The 18,640-nt window shown below is 38.5% G+C and overlaps 1 non-coding gene across 1 annotated transcript; it reads left to right on the top strand.

The window, feature by feature from the left end:
• Positions 1-289: 289 nt before the first annotated feature.
• Positions 290-395, top strand: LOC121165453. Its single transcript, XR_005885244.1, has one exon. It is a non-coding gene; the product is annotated as a U6 spliceosomal RNA (small nuclear RNA).
• The last annotated feature ends 18,245 nt before the right edge of the window (positions 396-18,640 follow it).

Raw genomic sequence — 18,640 nt, forward strand, 5'->3', positions numbered from 1 at the left:
GTATGTTAAACAGGACTCGAAATTGCCAGGCTGAGAACATGCCCCTGCACTCTTACAATACTCTTACAAATGTATGTGATTTAAAAAGAAGGAAATTCTGGCATATGTAATGACATGAGCATACTCTCTCAATGACTTAATGTTGAGTAAAATAAGCCAATCACAAAAAGACATGTGCTATGTGATTCCACTTGCATGAGATAGCAAAAGTAATCAAATTCACAGAGATGGAAAGTGGATTTGTCTTTTCCAGGGCCTATCAGAAGGGAATTTTAAGAGTTAATGTTCAGTGCTTGCTACAGCAGCACATATCTAAAACTGGAAAGATACAGAGAAAATTAGCATGGCCCCTGTGCAAAGATGACATGCAAATTTGTGAAGCATTCGTTTTTGGTTTTTTTTTTTTTTTATTTCTTCAGCGACATATTGGTCACTCAATAGCATGTTATTTAACTTCAGGTAATTTTCTGTTTTTTTCTGTTTTTTCTTCCTGTTGTTGATTTTATTTTATGGCTTTTCACTTAAGAGGTTGTACAGTAACTGTGTAATAGAGACTATCATATTCAGATGTGAAGATACAATGCAGTATTCATCTCTACTTCCACATCAAAAATGGAATCCCAATGAAACTGTAAAATATATCTTGATAATAGGATGCCAGACTCTCTGCGATTGTCCATACCTACAATGTCAGGATACACTTAAATCACAGAATGATGGACTATACTATTGTAATAATATAGGGGAAGTCAGTGTGGGAGTGAGGGTTTGGGGAGGGGGAAGAGAAATCTCAGAGCCTATGGAACTATATCAGAAAAAAATAAAATTAATTTAAAATTTTAAAGAATTAATGTTGAAAGGCTAGAGTTTCAGATATGCAAAATGCAGAGAATTTTGGAGGCAGATGCTGATGATGGCTATGCATGAACATAATTAATGTCACCAAGTTATATACTTTGCAGTGTGTATATGCGTGTTTTATCACAATAAAAATGGAAAAGTAAAAAAGGAATAGAGCTGGAATATGCTAAACAAGGGGAAATCTTAACAACACACGAACAGGCCAGTCACAAAGAGACAGTATGATTCCACATATACCAAGTTCCTAAAGAAGGCAGATTCCTTAGAACCAAAATACTTACGTCATTATCTTCTGCCTCCCAAAATACACACTACAGGATACTGGGATCAAAAGCAGAGCCAGGACACAGGCCCTGTTGTAAAAGGAGAATATGGCAGCACATTTGGTGCTGTAGCAGGAGAACAGAACAAACTGGACAACTACCCCCAAACAAACGATGTTTATAAAATATCTCTGTGAATGGAGTTAATGGATATTGGGAGAGTGACATCATCCTTGGATCGGTGAAATTGGCAGCATTTCAGAACTATCCAAACCACTTGGATAGGACCCTCAGAATGTATACACATGGAGACTCTGAGTTGATATGAGTACCTCATCCTTGGGTACTGTGATATGTGGAAAGTCATGAGTGGTTTCCCCCTTTGTCTCGCCTTCTTGCAGGAACAAGAAGAAACAGCAAATTTTGAAGTAATGAGTTCACCCAAAACGATGATGGGGATGATAGCAGCACGGGATATGGAGTCAGCTGCATCCTCTTTCCCCAGCTCTGTGCATAGGAGCTGCTTGATCTTAGGCAGTGTGCAATGTGCTAACCAAAGCCTAGCTCTCCTCCTGTGTAAACTAGAGATAGCAATAGCTCCCACTTGATAAGGTTGTTGTGATGCTTATAGAAAGACAGGTAAGGTACTCAGCACAAGGCCTGGTACTTAGCAAGCACTAGAGAAATGTCAGCTATTTCATTCCCTCTGGTTCTTTCCCTGCCTTGCTCTGGGAAGTCCTAGCCAATCTTTAAGACTTGGCTGTTTTGACATTTCTTCTAGGAAGTGTTAATTTTCCCAATGATTTTCACACCTTCTTTTATACTTGATGCTTCTCTTTAAATGCATCTCTGTGTGCCAATTGGCGCTTTCTCTTGCACTGTTCCCTGAGGAAGGTCTATGTCTTATTCTGTTTCACATCCTATTCTGCAAATTCTCTCAAACTTGCTGATGATGGAAACTATCTGGAGTGTTAATTGAACCTACCAACCATTGGTTTCTCTACTCCACAAAGCAAAGAAATGGTCATAAAATCTGTACATCTCACACCCCAGGTGATTCTTATTATCAAATATGTTAGGGAACCTAGGGCCCAAAACAGAACCTGGAAGAAGAGGAGCCATTGCCTTTATGTAGCCTACATTTTCCTAACTAAATTTCTTCTTGCCACAAGATGAAAATCAAAATACAAAATGCATTAGTTATCTGTTGATGTGTAACAAAGGACTCCCAAATGCAGCAACTTCAACAGAATATATATTCTCACAGGCTTTCTGAGTATCAGAGATCTAGGGGTCGCTGAGCTGGGAGACCTGGCACAAGGCCTGTCATGAGACCTGCAACAAGGTATCCGTCATAGCTCTGGTCTCATCTGAATGCTCAACAGATGAAGAATGCACCTCCAGGCTCACTTACATAGTTGTCAAGTCTCCATTTCTCAGTGGATGTTGCTGCAGCCTTCAAGTCTACATCTTGCGGGCACAGCTTGTGTGCTGCCTGTGTGTTCTCACCCATGTCAGCTGATCATCCCCCACTTCTGACATATACTGTTCATCACAAAACAAATCCTGGTTCAGTGAGGAAAGGGAGCCACATGTGTGCAAATCAAGAGCTGACGATGACTGGAGACTCACCTGGAAGCCATCTCAGAGGCTGACTACTCCACAGAACTTAGAATTTTCCTTTCCCTCCTTCAAGGTCTTGGCAGGAAATGGCAATTGAAGCAAATGATGAGGTTAACCACAAGGAAGACTTTTTGAACTTTAGAGTGGATGACTTCTAGAGATGGAGCCAGGAGGGCGTAATTGGGATGATTTATTGGCCAAAGGCCCCCCCTCAGTTGTCTCCTAGAGGAAATGAAATAATGCAAGTGAGGCAGCCTGGCAGCCTCTGCCCTATTGTGGCCCTCTTTGAGAAGGGGGGTGCCTACACTTCATTTTCTGTTCCACCCTCCCCTCCTCATTCGAGAAGCACACAGTCTTCACTCGGTTGGAGTTATAGTATCTCTGTAACAGAGTCAAATCAACCCTTCCTTAGCTTAAATTGACATCTTGGACAGAAAAATATAAGTTTACATGAAATCAAAGGAAAGGAATTATAGCCAAAATCTGATATTTATTTATAATTTTCTTCCCAATTCATATCCCCAAGGAGTAGACATTGTGACACAATGGGTTAAACTACTACCTGGTATATCTGCAGCCCACATCAGAGTGCCAGATTTGAGTTTCAGCTACTTTGTGCTACTGACTTGGCTTTCTGATTTACACACCTGGGGAGTCAATGGACAATGGCTCAAGTACTTGGGTTCCTAATACCCACTTGCAAGATCAGGGTGGAGTCCCTGGCTGTCAGCTTCAGCCTGGCCATACCTTGGCCATTTGTGAGCATTTGGGGTTGAATCAACAAATGGAAGATCCTTCTCTTCTCTTGTCTTCTCTTGTCTTCTCTTTCTCTCTCTCTCTCTCTCTCTCTCTCTGTCTTTCTGCTTCTGTCACTCTGCCTTTCAAAAAAAAAAAAAAAACCAACTTTAAAAGTAACAGCAATAACTTTCAGCCCCAAATACACCAACAGCATGAAAATTTTGTCTTTGGTAGCAATCCCAAGAAGTGAGGGCTGAGGGACCTTGTCTTATCCTATCTTCAGAGTCCATACCTCTGAGTCAGGAATTTGCCTTGGCAGAGAGTTCTTGCCAAATAAGACAGCAATGACCTGCTTGGGAAGTAGTGCCTTCTTTGGATGTGTCTGCTCCCTGGTGAATTTCTCTCCCTCCTCTTTCTCCTTCCTTCCTTTCACAGGAAGCATCCCAAAGTCCATTTTCATTTATTCATCATTTATCCCATAATTATGTCCCCTGGATTCAGACACAGACATCTTTATCATCTTAGGATTTTCTTCTGCCATGCAACCACTGTGATATTCCAGAAAACACCACACAGCAACATGACTCATGGAGGGCTTTTAAGGTCATTCAGAGAACACTCAACGTTGGACAGAAACTCAACAATGTTCCAACAGGAAGGCTGATGCTAGCAGTGCTCCTCTCGAATCCAGTCTCTTGATTCCTAGCCTGTCTCTCTAACTCTTTTGACAGCCACACTTACATCATATACCTGTGTTCCATTTGCTACCATGACCCATGATCCATGGTTCCAGGACATACCCACAATTTGTCCTGTCTGGTAAATTTATTAAATCAGCTCATTTTCTGCTTTCATCAAATTTGCTCTCTCAGCACATACTCTCATCTGATGCCATGAAAGAAAATCAAGGATTCCTGGAAGATGTCAGAGTTGGCTCAGAATTCATCCTGCCTCCTTTCCCTTTCCAATTATCTCTCCAGCATCCAAGTCAGAGATGCTTGATGAGCTTCCCAAAGCACACTCAGCAGCACACTGGGACTGCTCTCTGCCATTGCCACCCACCTGCCCAACCCTGCTGGAAGAGCTGGACAGGAAAATTCAAACGGTGCATGGGTGTGTTCTCATTCCCTACGAAAGTCCAAACACTTCAAGAATGCTCACTCTGTCATTAGTTGCACCATCTCTCTCCTATCCCAAATAAAATAAACTCAATTCATAATGGGATTTTAGAAGCTGACTGAACCATCCATGTTTATCTGGAAAAATAAATAGATAACAACATACAGATATTTTGGAAAAAGGGGAGAAATCTGCTGCATTTAGTATCAAATATTACAAAGATGTAAGATGATAGTGAATGTGAGTGTACAGTATCTCCTTTTGGGGATCTGGATAGGCCCAGGCATAGGATCTGATGAGTCAATGGAGTCACCATTATGGAATATTTTACATGAGGGAAGACATGAATGATGAGGTCTGAGCTCATGTGAATGATCTTTTGAAAGTTTATTCTCTTTTGATTCTGAAAGTTAGAGTCTGAAGTCAAGTATTGTTGGAGGTCGGTTACTTCTGAGACCCCGGGTAGCCTCCTTCCTCATCTCTTCCAGTCTCTCAGATAGGACACCTGTGTCTTGATCACAGTTGCATCCCTTCAGCCATGGTCTCCGGTGTCCCATAGCAATCTCCTGTGTCTGCCCAGATAAGGCATGCTCCTTTTACAAAGGCGCTGGTTATACTGGACTAAAATCCACCCTAATGATCTCATCTTGACCCGATGGTATTTGCAAATACTCAATTTCCAAATAAGCTTACATTCATAAGATTTAGAATTTCTACATACAATTGAACCTATAACAAGTCTATTATGGACCAAATATGCATGGTGGAACACAATACAGCTATCAAAAGTGGTATGGACTCTTCCATGGTTTATAAGTATGATGATTGCATTTACATGCCATCAAACCTCATTACAATGTCAGCACATTATCTAATTTAGGGGAAAAAAGAATACAGGATTGTGACATGAATCCATGATGCTAGAAGTCAGGATTGAAGTATAGTGGGTACATTTGCAGGAGGGAGATGACTGGAGAGCCAATTCTTGGGGCTTTGTGGGTGTAATATTCTGTATATTGGACTTGGTAGCTGGTGACCTGGATGTCTTCAGGAGATAACAATGCATCCAGCTGTATAGCTAGGACATGTGCAATTCTTGAATGCACAGTATGTTTCAACAAAAAGCTAATTGGGACACAGTGCAATAAAGGTATATTGATTGGCATGGAAAGCTGATCATGATATATTACTGAATGGAAAAGCATATTGCAACATGGTTCCATTTGGAAGGCAAATATGTGCATGCATCCAAAGAAGGAAATGTCTGGAGGAGGGAAGCAAATAGCTCACACTCAGTTCAGAATGAGAAAGAAAATGCAAATGTTTTTTTCTTTCACTTCAATTGTCTGCATTTGCTGATTTTTAAAACGAAGCAACATTATGTCCAATTCTTCACATTTTATAAATAAGAGAAAGGTGAGGTAATAAAAACACACAACTATTAGGAAAGCTCATTTGTTTAGATCTTTGTCTTACCCTGTAATTCTTACTCTATATTGCATAGTGCATCAAAGAAGGATTTTTTAAATTACATGTTTTACTTTTATTATATTAAAGAGAAAATGGCAAGATGATAGAACTAAATTTAAAAACATTAGCTATTTCTGTTATTCTGCCTTTCAAATAATTAAGTTAGCATTTTTAAGTCAAAAACCAAAGGAAAAAATGGACAGTAAAAGATATTCCAAGAAATATATTTGTAAATCTTTTGACATTAAGCTATAAGCCCTTCAAAATCAGGGGGGCAAAAAGCAGAAGCAAAGCTAAAAGATAAATGTCAAACCAGGAAAAATATTTTTGAAAAATACAACAGAGAAGCAATTGACTCAGCATATTAAATACTGCAACATTTTAATTAGGAAGAATTAATATCTCAAAAGAATAATATGAAAAGTATATGTAAACAGGCAGTTTACAAGAAGAAATATAAATGGTAAGATGTGTTTCAAAATGTTTATCCTTGCCATTAATCAAACATATGCTGTCTGTGATACCAGTTTATCTATCAAATTAGCCAAGAATATGAACTGTGAAAACAGACATTGCTGAGTATTCAAATGAACACTCAGGAAGTGTTTTAAGCTTTCCCAGATTCTTTCTCCCTTTCTGCACTCTGCCCAGAGCTGCTCTGTAATAAATGCTGGTTGATTTCACACAACCATTTTCTCTTTTCCGACGTTCGTTCTGCCTGACATTTACTTGAGTCGCTGCCAGAACAGTCAGAGGCACAGAGCCAAGATGATGACATCATTCAAAATCAAGTGTCAGATCTGTGCTGCCCAATGGCCTCTGTGTGTGTAAGAGAGACACACACCGCACCAGAGAAGGGTGAATGCAAATTATACCTATGAAGTTTTACTCTAAAAGTGTGTAATTAAATCTATCACCTGGTAAGTCATAAATTGGCTTCTGTTCAGGTAGTTTTCAAACCACATGCTTGTTCATGTGTGCATGTTGAGGTTGGGGAGGAGTACTATACTTCACAAAAACCCTGAAAGCATTTTTTGTGAAAGATCGTAGTTGACTTTATTTTCAATAATAGAACCAGCAACACAGAAGTACTTCCATCAGTAGCCAAAGGCCAGGGGTAGCAGTACCGCTCTGAGTAAAATACTTTTCTCTATTTGTAAACCAGTCGTCAAAGAGCACCAGGAGAGCAAGAGGACTGGGTGGGGAAAGAAAAAAAAAAAAGACTGAGATGTCTCCCAAATAAGTAAAGCAGTTAGAAGGATTTGAGGGAGCTGAAGAGACTAGGACAGATATGGGAGCACTTGTCTGACCTCTCCACGTCTGCCTCTTCAGCTTTTTCTAATTCAAGCTCTGTTTGTGCTCATCACCTGCTCAGTTGCATATCCCCATTCCTCTTTCTCCTCGCACCAATTACTATCCCAGAAACAATGATCTACATGTTTATGTTTAATTGGCACATTAAATATACAGTCATGAAAGAGACAGGTGTTACTACAGGAGAAAAAATAAAAGCATACCAAGTATAGAAAACAAAAATGCTCATCTCATATTCATCTCTATCCTAAATGTCACCATTTGCACTTGGATATGAACATTTTTCCAACATGTAAGGTGCCTTAAAATCAGCTAACACAGAATTCAAATTAGTGTGTCATTTGTGTATATCAAAGTCTATTTGGATAAGTGGGAAATTTTAATGAACAGCAAAAGGACAGACTGGAAAGCCACAGATGTTCTCCCACCTTGGTGCTAGAGTCTAGCATGCTAATGGTGCCCATAGCTGGTTGGAATAGAGTTCATTACCAAGGGCCCAAGATGAGTGAATAGAGAAAAGACATGCTGATTTTAACCACAGAAGAGAAGCGAAACAACTGCATTCCCAGGGGACAGCTGGAGAGAAGTTTGCGGAAGGAAGAATAACGTGATGGAGCAGCATGAACAATACAAAAATACAGCGCAAATGCAGACAGACCTGGCAACTCTGGCAGTCAGGGGCTGGAGGAGATGCCACCTTCTTAGAGAGAGGTAAGAGGTACCTGTGGCAACCTGTCACTTGTGATAATGCCTAAGGGAGAACCTTGCAGACCAAGCTAACTTTGAGTCTGGCTAGTGGGTGGCTGGATGTTCACCTACCCCTGTGAAGGGAGAGAAAATTGCTTTCTCTCCAGCCCCTAAAAGGCACCAACAGCCAGCAGGGAGATAACACCACCTTAAGTAAATTGAAGCTGCTTTAGAGCACAAGTGCAAGTGACCAGGGAATTTTTATTAGTGGGATAAATCTGTGGTCCCCACTGATCATGAGTCTGGCCTGATAGGTTGATAAGCAGAAGGGCACACACTTAAGCATATAAGGCATGCCCTTCTCCTAACACAGGTGCCCATAATCAAACTACCTAAATGATGCACCAACAGGCATTTGGCTCTGGTACACTTTGGCCCTCTCTGTGGATGGGGCAGGCTTGTAGGGCTGGAAGTGGATCTCCTGCTCCTTGTGAGTGTGGGAGCCCTGTGTGCCATGACTGTAGGAATTTGGGACTGCACAATAGGGGATGGGGTAGAACTGCGATCCCTGGGCAATCCCTGAGTCTGGCTTCAGAGGCACAGAATTCCCTGAGTGACTGAAGTGGGTCATAACTGAGGGCTCCATCCTTTGCATACTTCACACACATGTGTGGTGCAATGTGCAGCCTCTGTGAGATTGCCCCGGAATTGATCACCTTAGCAGAGAGGAAGAGATAATATGGTCACTTCATCTGATGAGATCATACCCTCCCTGCCACCAATAACAGAGGTGATCTACCATGCACCAGACCCTTGCCCTACCCTCTAAGACTGACCAGAGCTCTCTGGCCCCACCCAAATCTCACTCTTGATATCCACTGAAGAAACAGACACTCCAGTAAGCCACAAAGGCTTATTTCAAAGATAAAAGTCCTCAGAGAAGAAAAACAACAAATGATTCCAAAAATCCCCAAAACTAAACATGAAAGTACAACAAACATGAACCGAGAAGACAATATGATTCCTCTAAAGGAACACAACACTTCAATATTAGAATATGAAAATAAAGAGATTGAGGCAATGTCTGAAAAGAGATTCAAAAGAATTACCATAAGATTACTCAAAAAACACAGAGGAACAAATACATGAGTTAAAGATATCCATACATGACATGGATGAAAAATTTTGCTGGGAGATAGACATTGAAGAAGAATCAAACTGAAATATGAGAAATTATATCAATATATTTAATTAAAATGCAGTTGGGATCCTGAACAAAAGACTTGATAGAAGAAAGACTATCCAAGGTGGAAACCGAATCTTTGGAAATATGTCAGACAAAAAATAAAATCAAAAGTTCTTGTATATTCTAACAATGCCATGCAACCATGAAAGATCCCATTCACAACAGTCAGAAAAAACAAACAAACCTCAGAATAAATGTAGCCAAGGAGGTCTGTGCATTGAAAATTACAAAGTTAAATAGATGACCCCCCCCAAATGGAAAAGGCTTCCATGTTTGTGCACTGGAAGAATATCAGAATGTCCATATTACCCAAAGCAATTTACAGATTAAATGTGATCCCAATTAAATCCAAGGCTGTTCTTCTCAGATCTGGAAAAAAAATAATGCTAAAATTCATGCAGAAACACAAGAGACCCTGAATAGCCAAAGCAGTCTTGAGCAATGAAAAGCCAGTGACATCACAATAGCAGATCTGAAGACACAGCCAAGCAGGTAGGAACATTAGTCACACATGAGGACATAGGCTGACTTGACCATATGACAGCTGCCACCTATTGGCTAGATTTGCTGCTGGTTTGAAGATTTCCTCTGGGGCTCTGGATTGTCCCAGCTGCTATGAAAATGTGTCCTCTTCATCCCAAATAGTACTAAGATTTGCTGCAAGTACCACTGTTGCTCCTCCTGTAAGAGATGGCTTCAAGCCTTGGCCAACCACACACACATACACATTCTGTATAACATGTGAGTCATTCTTGACACTGTATGTTCTGGTTATTTCTGCTTTCTGTCTTCTGGCGTTTTCCACTCCAAAAGCTTATTTTCTTGACAGTATTTTTAATTTGTCCTCCTTCCCATCATTAATGAAACATAGCCACCAAATCCCTACTATTCCCATATATAACACAGGATCAGCTCTTATAATGCACCTAATATCCTTTGGGGTTGGCTACTACACTGTGTAGCTCTGAGGCTGTCACCATAAAATCTTTCACCTTATCTCATTAAAACAGTACATCCTCTTGAATGAAACAATAAATATTCTTCTGTCAATGTCTTGCTTGTATAAGTAGCTTATGCTAGCAGCCAGTTACAGGAAACAACAAGACACATATTTTATTGAATTATAAAATTCACTGGATCTGTTTTTGATTCCTTGCTACCGGTGTGATAGAATAGCAGAAAGTGAATTCAAAATAGATCTGGGTTCAATTCTGCCACTGTCTGTAGTATTGACAATGCTACATACTCATGCACAAAACATCAGGTGGGTGCTTGCATGTGTCGAGTGCTATATTAACCACAAGTGAAAAAGACATAGTCCAGACCCTGTTGCCAGAGAAGACAACCTAAAAAGAAAGATGACAAAAGGAAGAAAGAGTAAAACACAAGAGGAAGGGAGGAAGGGAGGAAGGGAGGGAGGGAGGGAGGGAGGGAGGGAGGGAGGAAGGAAGGAAGGAAGGAAGGGAGGGAGGGACGGAGGAAGGGGAAAAGAAACAAGGAAATGTATCATCACAAATTAGAATATAAAATGAGTACTTTATAAATTTTTTGTTTGGCCAGAGAGGTCTTCATCCAAAAGGAACCTAACACAGCCTCACTTGAACTGTGACACATGCTGACCAATTGGTTTCTAGCGTGTGGTCCAACAGCACTTGTCCTTTATCACTTCCTGACATCTTTCCCTCTTCTTCGGTCCCAGCTCAGAGTCTGGACACTTGGTGCCTTCACTTGCAGCATTGCCTCTCCATGCCCTGCATCTTTAGAAGGCCTGACCTGTACTTCGTGTGCACCTTCACTCACACATCACCTCTGAGGAATCTCTGGCACCTGGTTTTAAAATAATTCTGTGTCCCCAAGTGCCTTCCTACCGTATTCTGCTTTATTTCTTATGTTTATTCCAACTGAACTTATGTGTTTATTTGTTCATTCTGTCTCTCTGTGAATTTCACAAGAACAGCTTTTTATTCATTTCTGTATAGTTCTATGATCTGGCCCAGAACAAATTAGGATAGCCTTCAGTGTTGATGAAATGAATATAGATGAATTAAGGCAGAATGAGTTTTAGCTTGGTTTTGTTGAAACCTTGGGGTAAGCAGCCAAGTCCTGAGCCATCCTTTCATTCTCCAGAGTCCCTGGTGATACTTCCAGCCCTCATACTGCAAGAGTCCATAAATCTTTCCATACAGAAAACAGATGTATAAAGTTTACTCCTTACTCATTGTTAAATATCAAAACATAAACTTTGGTCTAAAAGCTACACTACAATGTTCAGCCCGAAGACATAATCTATTTGAGCTTGGAGTCCACAGCCTAGTGATGAAAACTGCAGGGTGGATACTCTGATGTCCCAATAGTGGAACAGGTCACACCAGAAACAACAACTGCCTGCAGGAGACCTTGAGCTACTCCTCAATGGGGGTATTTACTTTTCAGCTTCAAACTTTGTTAGAATGAAATTAAAAAGTAAATATAAAATTGCTGAAAATATTGGACAACACTTTTTATGATTTACTTATTTAAAAGAGCTACAGAGAAAGGGAGGGAGAGTCAAACAGAAAGGTCTTCCATCTACTGGTTCATTCCCCAAGTGGCTGCAACAGCCAGGCCAGGCAGAAGCCAGGAGCCTTAGATCTCCCACAAGAGTGGCAAAGTCTCAAAAACTTGGGCCCTGTCTAGCTGCTTTCCTCAGGCGATGAGCGGAGAGAGTTGCATTGGATGTAGAGTAGCTGAGACACTAATGAGCAACCCCCTGGGATCTTAAGGGATGTCACGGTTGCAGGGCTGGTTTTATTTGTTACACTACAGTTTCAAGCCCCTGGAGAATATCTTCATATGTCCAGTGTGTATATAATTATTCAAAGTTAAATAGGAATGGGCATTTAGCATAACAGTTAAGATGTGGGTACCAGAATACTCAGTTTGTGTGCCAGCTCCTCTGCTTTTGATTATCTTCTTTAGCTGTAACATGGGAGGTACCATATGATGACTCAAGTAACTGGGTACCCGCCACTCACATGGGAGACCTAGGTGGGGTTTCAGGCTCCTGGATTCAATGCTTCTCAGTACACTTAGTGCTGGATATTGTGGATACTTGGGGAGTGATTGAGCAGATGGAAGATCTTTCCCTATCTGGATAGCTCTCTGCTTTTCAAGTAAAATGAAAATTGGAAATTAGGAAAATTAAATAAGCTGTCATCAAAATGTTAGAATAAGGAACTCTGAAGTTTCACTCCTCCATGAAAGCAATGAAAACATAAACTACTACCAAAAACTGCTATAATCGATATTCTGGGACTGTCACAAGCATTTGCTATACAAAGGACACTTATTCAAGTATAACTATGCAAGAAAAAGTGAACTTTCTGGTATGTTACCTTTTTGTATGCTAAACCTGTTTCCAGCTCAACATCTGCCGTGGTACCAGAGGGAGCAGAATGGGCCTCACAGGGAATTTTCATCTTTATCTAACCTGTAAGACTCTATGCCATTTGACTTAATACTTATCCAGAGCTGCAGTTGCTACCCAAGAAGAACATTCATTAAAACATGTTTGTAACCAATGTTTTATTCAGTGCTATCAAAGGCAATGAAGGACAGTTGGACAAATAATTAGAGACTAACCTCAGAACTTAAAGAAAAATGGAAATGAAGAGCTTTGAAAAGCTCCTATATACTCCTGGGGACAAACAAGGTGATATACATGCTCAGAGCTGTGTACCTGCTCAAGAAAGATTTCAAAATGCTCCATATTTTCATGTCTAGTTGGCATTAGATGCCACACAAGAGAAACTGAAGCCTTGGAGCAAAGAAGTGAAAACAAATAGAATCTAAGAGACCTCTGAAACACCATCAAGCACAAAGAAGCACACAACAAAAATACTAGAGAAGAATAATGAGAGATGAATGTAGATAAATGATTTAGTAAATAGTGGACATAAACTTTATTTTTTTAAATGATCAGAGTACAAACCTACACATGCAAACTCGGCAGATTTTAAGATGAATAAACTTAAGGAGAGCCATTCAGAGACAAATAATCAAATTGCTGAAAGCCAAAGACAGAAAATCACACATGCAGTAAGAGAGAAGCCATCCAAACCCAAGACTTGCTCATGATTAACAGCTTGTTTATCATGAGATACGATGAAGCCCAAAAGGAGATGAAGAGGCATAATTAATATACAGGAAGAAAAATGCTGTGCAAAAATTAACACGATATATTAAAAATATTGGATGGAGTGAAAAGAGTACTTGAAATTAAGTCTATGATGCCATATCTCTACGTAATAAAAATTTCCTTTCAATTTAATAAACTAGAAAAGAAAGCAATAATTGAATTCAAAGGAAGAAAATGAGAAATAAAGATTATAATGGTAATAAAAAGAGAAAATAAAAACAATATGAAGAAATTTGTGAAATGAAATTTGGTTCTTTGGAAAGATCTTAAAAATTAACAAACATTTAAGTATATTTGTGAAGAAAAACTCCCAAATTACTAAAAACAGAAATGGAAGTAAATTCGTTACTATTGACTTTACAGATATAAAAAGAAGTATAAGCAAATACATTTTTTCAGAGTTTTAGTATATTTCTATTTTGATTTTTGAATTATGTGGTATAATTTCATATAGGCTGGGATTTCCCCCCAAACTCCCACCCCCTGACAGATTCTCCCCATTTTACTACAATAGTGTAGTCCTTCATAAGGAATCATAGTTCTATTAGACTCTTATTTGAGTGTACCCCAACATTGTTGGTACAGATAATGTCAGACAGTCCAGCATCCCAAGGGAAATACTTTTAAACACTACAATATGTAATCTCTATGAAATGAACAAATTTGTAGAAACACAAATTAACAGAACTGACTCAAACAGAAAATCCAAATAATCGGATGTAAGCAGGTATAAATGTGACTAAAGTAACTTTAAAAAGTGTAATAACAAAATCACTTCATTAATGAATTCTACCAAAATGTAAAGAATAAGCATAAATTATTTTAAAAATTTTTCTGGTATTATCATTCCTAACTCATTCTGTAAAGTCAGTGTTACTCTGACCCAAAAGCCAAAGTTATCATAAGAAAATGAGAGACCAATATCCTTGTGAATACAATGGCAAAAATTCAAATCCAGAAAAAAAAAAAACCAGCAACAGAACCCAGAGGTATTTAAAATAATTTTAAACCACCACCCAGTAAAAATTATCTTAATAATGCTGGTTCAGTATCATGGGACTTCACAAAATTAAAGGAAATTTTGCATTATTTTCTGTTTCCAGTTTTTCCAACAACTTTTTAAAATCCCTCAACTTGGAAAATCAATTAGTAAATTAATAAGACTAAAAGGCTATAGGGCAAACTATAAATGATCATCTTAATTAACAGAGAAAAAATTGATAAAATCCAGTATGACTTAATCATAAACACATTCAACTAGTAATAGAACTTTCTCCATATCTAAGAGAATCAGGCCATGGAAAAAACAAAACTAGCATCAAGGATGGTGAAAAATTAAAAGCTCCCATTCCAAAAACAGGAAGGAGACAAAGATGTTCATCCTTATTGCTTCTTATTGGTCTTCTAGCCATAACAATCAAGAAATAAAAATAAATATACCTAGACTGCAAGCAAGAAATAAAACCACCACCTCTATTTGCAGATGGTATGAATTTACATTAAAAATTCCTAAATTACAAAAATGTGACAATAAATTAGTTTTTAAAAGTGCAATATTCAAAGATACTTCAAACTGTATATGGAAAATACAACTAAAAGGTAAACCTATTCTAGTATAAAGAAAAATTAAGTCCATACACATTTTTTCATAATGTAGATTTTCCATGATCTTGAAAATCATCTCACATGCATACATTTCCAAATTTTGATTTTAAAAAAGTGTCTTTTAAATTCTACTTCTCATGAGTGTTTTAAAAATACCCTCATAAAAGTCAATATTTAAGATCAGTCATATTTATAGACAGAAGAAATAATCCTAAATGAAATTTTAAAACAATTCTACTTATAATAATATATATAATACAAAATATATTTACAATAATATATATAAAATATATTTAGAGGTAAATTGATTAAGATTTGAAAGGTAAAGTCAAAGAGCAAGAGAGAGAGAGGGAAACAGAGAGATCTTCCACCTGCTGTTTCACACCAAATGTCCACAACACCACGTCTGGGGAAGACCAAAGCCAGGAGCCAGGAACTGCATGCTGCTCTCCCTTCTGGTTGGAAGACACCCAAGTAATTGAGCCATCTTTGGCTGCCTTCCCAGGCTCAGGAAGCTGGACCAGAAATGGGCCTACCACAGCTCGAATTGGCACTGTAGCATAGGATACCAGCATCACAAATGGCAGCTTAATTTTCTGTGACACAATGCCAGCCCCTAGAAGTAAGTTTGATCACGGAAGTACAAGACATACACTGAAACGTTTAAAATTTTAAAGACCTAAATGGAAAACATCCTATATTTTATGGACTAGAAGATTTAATATTGCTAAAAGGGCAATATTCTCCAAAGCAGAGTATAAAATCAAAGCAATCCTTCTGAAATTTCAACTGTCTTATTTCAGAGATGAACAAGCAGATACTAAAACTTAATGGAAATACAAGGGCTTTATCTTGAAATATCTTGAAAAAAAAATAACACTTTCTGGCTTTCAACCTTACTACAAAGCTTTAATAATCAAGACAGTGTGGAATCAGCGTAAGAATCGACAAAGGGAGCAATGCAATAAACTTGAGTCTGAAAGTAAACATGTACATCTGTGCTCATTTGATTGTGACCATGGATGCCACACCTACTCAAGAGGCAGGAACAGTCTTTAGATGAGGTTAGGCAATTAGATATCCACATACATGTAAATTAACATGGATTATCTTACATATGATATACAAAAAAAGTTTAAAAATGATCAAAGGACTAGTGTAAAAGCTAAAATTATGGAACTACTAGAAGTAAATACCAGTATAAATTAGGCAGTTTTCTTAGACAGGATATCAAATAGGACAAGCAACCAAAACCATAGATTGAACCATATCAAAATAAAAGCTTTTACATATCAATGCACATTAAAAAGAAAAAAGATAAATCACAGAATGGTAGAAAATGCAAATGATAAAAATCTAGTATCTAAATATATGAAGAATTCTTCAACAGCCAGAATACAAATAAGCAGGCTGGAATTGTAGTATAATGGGTTACGCTACCTCTTGCAATACCATCATCTTATATGGATGCTGGTTTGAGTATCGGATGTTTTACTCCCAATTCAGCTGTCTACTAATGTTCTAGGGAAAGCAGAAGGTGTCACAAGTGCTTGGACCTCTGCACCCACATGGCAGACCCAGACTAAAACCAGGAACTCCATTGGGAAGTTAACCAGTACTAAAAGACCTCTTTATCTCTCCTTCTCTTTCTAATAAACAAAATCTTAAAACACACAAATAAGAACTACAGAAAAAAAATTTTAATTGCACTTTTAAAGAATACTTTCTGAGGGTATTTCTCCAAAAAATGTATAGTACTCATGTATAGAATACATGAAAATAGGCTTACTATATTTGTTACGGGAAATGTAAAGGAAAAGCTTCAGTGAGATACCACTTCACATACACCAGGGTAGGTAGAATAAAACACCAGGAAAAAAAAATACTTTTGGTGAGGATGTGAAGAAATTAGAACCTGCCTTAGTTGACAAGGATGTAAAATGATATAGCAATCTGGCAATTCTCCAAATGCCATTTTAAATTATCCAGAAATTCCATTCTTACATATACCCAATAAAAAGTTCAAGTTCGCACATAAAATTGTACACAGGCATTCATAGCATCATTACTCATAATAGCCACAGCTGTCAGAATATTCATCAGCTAGCGATGAATGTAAAAACAAAATGTGTTCTATCCACAGTGGAGTGTTATTTGGCTACAAAAACAAATGAAGTGTTGTTCATGCTACAACATGGATAAACCTTAAAAATGTCATTATGCTAAGTGAAAGGAGCCAGACACAAAAAGCCACATATTGATTTATTTCTCATTGAATATCCAGAACAATTAGGGACAAAAGGCATAATGATAGTTGCAAACAAAAGGGGCAGCAGGAAAAATGGGTAGTGAGTGCTTGCTAAGTGATCAATGCTCATGTCTTCTCAAGATCCACATGTTGAAGCTCTAAGCCCCAGTGTGATAGAATTTGGGGATGATACATTTAGGAGATAACCAGATCCAGAGGAAGATAGGAGGGTGTAGGGTCATATCTCAAATCTAGGATTGCCATTAAATTTTATAACAGTCAGGATGGCTTAAACAGACACTTATGCCCCCTGTCCCTATAGTTATGAGATTGCAAAATTCAAAGTGAAGGTCCCAACATACTTGGAGTCTGTTAAGTACCCTCTTCCAGGTTTTTGGTTGACTCTGTTATAATAACATCATGATGGAGAAAGAGATCATCTCATGTCACTCCTCAAAACAGCACTTATCCCATTCCTGAGGAGTCTACTCTCACAACCTGATTAACTCCCAAAGGTGTCACCACCCAATATCCCAACAATGAGAATCAGAATCTTAATACATAAATTAGGAACAGGCTCAAATATTCAAGTTATAGCAAGCCCTCATCATGGGATTAGTGTCCCCTCAAGAGTCAAACACTGGAGTTCACTTTTTGTCATGCAAAGATTACAGCAATGATGTTGTTCAGGACGTGCCACTCAAAACGGGGAAACCAGAGATGCCATCCTTTGCACCAGGATTATTTTGAACTGGTTTTTGTGAAAAATGGCAGGCAGGGGGTAAGTTATGAAAAATTATTTCTTACTAAAGGCAATGCATATCTATTTAAAAAATCTGCATTTGTAAGAGTACTCATGTCTCCCTCTCTATATCAGGCAGACAAGAATAACAAACGCACTAGACGCTCTCAATCAATGGAATCCACTTAAGTCTGAGTAACAAACTTTTCCCCAGTGTTGTGGTGCCTTCCCAGGCTACTCATCTCTGTCAGGCCTGTTCTCACAGCCATTTCTGTCTCAGAGGATCATAAACTCTAGAATAGTTCTTTGAGATCTACTCCAGCGGTCCACTTGGCATTCTGGGTTATCTATCATGCATATAGTAAGTATCCATGTCACTAAACTTGTTTGTTTCTGTCTTGATCATCTTTTTCATGTGGAATCACAGCTAAAAAGTTATGAGTAGAAGAGAAAATTGGTTTTTTTCTCCTTGACAGCAAGGAAGCCAGCCAGCAAGAGTCCTTGGCAAGAGTCTGACTACACTGGAAACCTTAAAGTTCTCAAACTC

Source organism: Ochotona curzoniae, unplaced genomic scaffold (genome assembly GCF_017591425.1).
Source record: "Ochotona curzoniae isolate NIBS_2020 unplaced genomic scaffold, NIBS_Ocur_1.0 contig_883, whole genome shotgun sequence".
Classification (NCBI taxonomy): domain Eukaryota; kingdom Metazoa; phylum Chordata; class Mammalia; order Lagomorpha; family Ochotonidae; genus Ochotona; species Ochotona curzoniae.